Below are 6000 nucleotides of genomic sequence, written 5' to 3' on the forward strand. Positions count from 1 at the left end.
CACTTTTGTTTTTTATTTGATACACTTTCATCGATAAAGACGATAGAAAAAATAATTTCTCAAGTCTTGGTGCTAATTTTTGTGCGTGTCTATTGATTTGTGATTGGTAAACTGCATAGACTAAGTCGATCTATTTGCTTCTGTCTAAAAATATGTAGTTATTTAATAGTAATTTCACAAATGCATGTAGATCAACTATACAAAGATAACATCGACTTACAAACTTAGACTTTGCAAAGGTGCGAAATATTTCATGAATTTCTATTAACTTTTCAATCAGTGTGAAAATCAAAATAAACTAAAAAAATGAAAGCACAAATGAAAGAAACGAACAACCTAGGATTTCAAATGTATTATGATGAAGTACTATAGTTATGGGTATCGATGTTTTTATTTTTTGCAAAACAATTGATTTACTAACCGAATTGAACCGATTATTCAATTTTTTAAATAAAATCGAAAGTTTAATTTTATTTAAATTTATAATTGTACTATATAATTTTTAAAATTTATAAAAATAACTGAAAAAAATAACAGAATCGTACTGAATATATTTAAAGATATGTTAATAAATATACAGTTTAATTAAAATATAATCTACATTTGAATGAATTGTGGGTGGTAAATTTCATGCACTTGTGTATTTGTATAAATAATCATATAGTATATTATATCTGCAAAAGTTAAATTTGAAAGAAGTAGAAAATAAATTAAAAATGAGAGACAAGAGAGAGTTGATCTGATGGTAAGCACTTCTCACTTCCAACCTTAAGGTTGTGAGTTCGAATCCCCAAGAAAGCATGATGTGGAAGCTCCTAGGGAGGAGTTTAAAATAAATTTGAGATGGGTGGGGGGTGGGGGGAGGATAATAAGAAAATTAATCTTTTTTATAATAATAAAATTGTCCCTAATTAATACATTTAATAACAAAATAATTTTTGGTATATAAAATATAGTCATTAGCGACGATATAATTTTGTCGGTAGTAATAACCTTTTTAGTGACAAAACATACAATTATCTACAAAAAATATACTTTTAACGACAAATGAATTTGTCACAAATGTTTAAGCATTTGGGGACGATTTTTCTTTTTGTAGTTAAATAATACTTTTAGCGACGAAGCACTAAATTGTCTTTGTATACTTTTAGAGACACACATTTAGTGACGACTGAGTGACAAATTATTTTTCGACTCACAAGAATTTTAGTGACGAAATATGATTTATAAATGACGAAATTATTTGTCCCTGATAATCAAATTTGTTGTAGTGATTCCAGCTTTATAGATTATTCTTTATGTGGTTTGTACACCATTATTTAACTACGGGAAAAAGAAATTGGGGAAATTAGAGAGAGAACGTGAGTGAGGTAGAGAAAAATCAGTTATGTGCTTAAAACGTGAGCTTAGTATGAGTTAAGTTGGGAACTAAGCTGATAAATAAGAGGAATGGAAAGAAATTATATCAGAATACACTTTATTTGCTATATAATTAATATGTTGACATTTTTAATAATTATTTTAAAGTGTTATATTTTTAATAATTATGTTAGTTATTTTGACTAGTTAGCTTATTTTTCCTTTATCTATTTAGTCCGTTTCAAAAAAAGGAAATAATTTTCCTTTTTGGACTGTTTTAAAAGATGACTTTTTTTTTCTTTTATAGCAATATTTTAATTTTAACTTTCTATGTAGCGTTGAATTTTAAAAGGTATGAATGGAAAATGAAAAATTATTACTTTTTCAAAGAGTTGTGACATTTTCAATAAGACACAATAAGAATTTGTTTGCAATACCATTTGTTGTCTATAAATAGAGGGATTTCCTATCATTATACAACAATGAATGAATTTCTGGACTTCTTCTTCTATTACTAAATCTAATATTTTAAGTGTACTATATTATTGGTGGACACCGTGGTTTTAGGTATCAATACACCGGTGAGTAAGATCGTTCTATCATGGAAGGATATATTCAATTAACCTCGGGTACTTGAGGGGAATAATTTCTTTAAGAAGACACTATGCATTTAGTGTGCTAGATTTTCTTCTTTGAAAAAAATATTTTGTATATTATTTCTACGGAAAAGGGTCATATTTGGCCTTGTACTCTTAGAAAAATATTTACCCTTAGTTATACTTTTTTTTGATAGATTTGCCCTTGTCATCCAACTTTGAACACATATTTGCCCTTGGACAGTTAAATATTATGTCACCACTTTTATTACTACGTGGCATTTACATGACTCCTACATTGATACTTTTAATATAATTAAAATTTTACTTCTTATTTAATATTTTACCTAATCCACTTAAGTAGAATTTGACCCACTCAATTTGAAAACCCGTTAACCCAACTCCAGAACCTATCATCTCGTATCACCTTATCCATCAAAAACATCCATGAAAAAGAACATGATAGAGATGAAACAACTGATAAAGCTAAGCCATTTTCGTATGGATCATCTTTAATCAAATATGTCACTGTTGGGACCCGTCTTTAAAGTAACAATCTTTACACAATTCCAATTAAATTCCTCTCCACAGCTCCGATTCATACCAAATTTAAGTTGCTTACAGAAGATCAAATATGAAGATAAAAAAAAACAATTTTTTTTGACATATCATAAAACCTATTTTCCCCGATGCAAATATTTTCCAAAAAAAATAATAGAAACTACAATATCAACAATCACACACACACAAAAAAAGGAGAGAGAGAGAGAGAGAGAGAGAGTGTGTGTGTTTATGAGAGATGCTTGAAGACGAGGTAGACGATGAGAGCAATATTGAGGCTTTAATGGCTAGCAACGACATTTCATCTCTCACTATTAGTAAGCAAATTTCAGTTGTTTCATCTGTATCATGTTCTCTCTATAGATGTTTTGATGGGTAAAGTGATACGAGATAATAGGTCTGGAGTTAGGTTGAATGGGTTTTCAAATTGAGTGAGTCGAATTTTATTTAAGTAGGTTGGGTTAAATATTAAATAGGAAGTAAAATTTTAATTATATTATAAATATATCCATGTAGGAGCCATGTAAGTGCCACCATATGATAATAAAAGTGGTGAATTAACTGACCAAGGGTATTATGTGCCCAAAGTTAGATGACAAGGGAAAATATATCAAAAAAATATGAATAAGAGTAAATATAACTTTTTCTAAGAGTATAAGGGCAAATATGACCCTTTTTAGTTTTTTCTAATCTGTTTCAGATTCTATTTTCTTTATTGGTTTTAAGTTTCTAGTTATTAAAATACTCTTTAAACTTTATTGTTTCTTATCAAGATCTTCAAAGTTATTGTTCTAATTATCTTAGGAATACAAAATAAACAACAATCTTAAAGAAATTATATTACTGTTGGTATTTTTTGTATTTTACTGATTGAGAATCGGAAAACAGATGACGAAACTTGCAGATTATTACAATACTTCTCCAAAATTTGGTGCCTGGTTTAGGCCAAAGTGATAATTTACAAGAAGGATTGGTGGTGTTCCGATTGAAGATTACAATGTAACCTTCTTATATTTACCTAAGGAGGAAAATAGTTTCTAAAAGTTAATTTTTTTTTTTATATTTATCATGTGTATCTTTGGAAAAGGATCTGCAAACCATATGCTTTTTTAATGAATTTTCCTTGGCGAATAGTGTTGCCTTTAAAATTATTTAATTTGCAGAATGAGATATACATTTTTTAGTTTGATAAGATATTATGTAAAACTATTGAAATATTTAAGTGATACAAACTATTTTAGTTGGAAAGCTATTTGACAAGAAAAGCATATATTTGTGATATTCTAATTTTGACTTTTGAAGACTAAAATCTCTTGATTTTCTACTCCATCTAAATTTGAAATTGATTTGAAGTCATAAAAACTGCATTAACTTTCAAAGTTCATTCGATTGACGATTTGAAGAATATAAAAAAATCATCATTAACTAGAAACAAGGTGTACACAATTTTAGTCTTTATTGTTAGTATTATAAATATTAAGTGGTTTGTCTAGTTGTGACAAAGGGGAAAAAAAGATTGATTTTGTGCTGGTAATAGGTGCCTCTATGGAATGAACTTTGATATTTTGTAAAGATTGTCAAAGGGAATTGAAGCACTACAATTCTTTTGTAGAATATTATTTCAAAAAGTAGTTTCATGTTGCCAATGACATTTTGATAGTATAAATTTAAAAGCATGGAAACAAAAATATGTGGAAAATTATTTTCAAATTTTTGAAAAATATTTTTGAGATCATATTTAAAATGTGTGGGTTCTTTACTTGTGATAAAGATAAAATTAGACTTAGTGTCTAATTTAAATTTGGACTACAAGATATGAAATTCAATGACATTTTTGTATTATGTTAGACCCATAAAATTCTTAGAATATATTTAATATTATTGTCGTTGAATTTATCCTTTACTATTATGAAACTACCAAATTATATATATACTTGTTCAAAATAACTATTTGTATGGGCTTGGATATTTGTGAAAAGTCATCTTCATGTTTTTATTGTGAAAGAAGCATTTGGGTCATATTGCCTTTATTGAACCCAGTGAGACTATGCCCATGGATAATTCTATAACAATCAAATTGAAGGTTATCAAAAAGGTCCTTCTGAAAAGGACATCTGATCAGGTGGTGACTCTAAACAATGTTTGTATATGACAAAATTGTAATAAGAGGAAAATATTTGTGAGAAAAAATTATCTCACTGAGGGTCTTTTCAATTACAATATTTTTGTTTATTCTTACTTGCTTGAGTCAAATTGCTTGTGACATGAACGTTTGAGATATATCAATTACAAAACCTTGTAGAGAAAATTGATCAACTTAGAAGTTTTGCTTAACTTTGAGTACAATAAATAAAAATGTCAAGTTTGTGTTGAATCTAAGTATGCTAAGCATTCTTATAAAAAAATTTAAAGGAATTTTAATCCCTTAGGGTTGATTCACATTGACATTTGTGATATGAAGTCAACACCATCTCGTGATGGGAGAAATATTTCATAACTTTTATTGACAATTGCACTAGATATGGTTATGTTTATTTGCTGAATAGTAAGGATGAAGTAATAGAGACATCTAGGCAATATAAAACTGAAGTTGAAAATCAGTTGGATAAAATTATCAAAATAATTAGAAGTGATAGAGGTGGAAAATATGAATCTCCTTTTGCAGAAATATGCTTGGAAAATGAAATCATCCATCAAACTATTGCCCACACTCACCTCAATCGAATGGAATTGCAGAAAGAAAAAGGTGAACTTTGAAGAAAATGTTGAGTGCCTTACTTATAAGTTTAGGTTTACCACAAAACTTATATGGAGAAGCTAGCCTTACAGTAAAAGAGAATAACAAAAAGCTTTGTCTGTTCAGAAAGGAAGTAACAATTTTTTTTGTCTATTCAGGACATAGTGTGGGGGTGTCTAACAAAAGTTCAAGTTTCTATCCCCCCTCCCCCCAACCCAAAGAGTCAAAATAGGGCTTAAGACTGTGGACTGTGTTTTCATTGAATATGCTACAAATAGTAAAGCATGTCAATTTTTGATTCGTAAGTCTAAACATTCAGATATTCATAACAATACATTAATTGAATCAGATAATGCTAAGTTCTTTGAACTCATATATCCATATAAAACTAGACTTGAGTTGTCTAATAAAGGGTCTAAACGACCTTGTAAAAAATCAAAAGAGAATATACTTAATAAAGAGATTAAGAGGCGTAGGAAACATGAAAGGACATCTACTTTCTTGAATTTGATTTTGTGACATTTCTTCTTGAAAGTGAGTCTCATACATTCAAATAAGTTATGTTTTTTGCGGATTTATCCTTTTGGAACAAGTCATCATGACTATAACTCTAACTAGCAGACTGGAGATCCCCAAGAGCTAGGTTCAAGGAGATCAAATAAAGTTGTAACTGACGGTTTGACATTATCAAACAACTTAATTCATTCTCGTGATGAAGACAATGTTAAGGAAAAATGATAAAACATT

Source organism: Solanum verrucosum, unplaced genomic scaffold (assembly GCF_900185275.1).
Source record: "Solanum verrucosum unplaced genomic scaffold, falcon-dt-bn FXZP01000094.1, whole genome shotgun sequence".
NCBI lineage: Eukaryota > Viridiplantae > Streptophyta > Magnoliopsida > Solanales > Solanaceae > Solanum > Solanum verrucosum.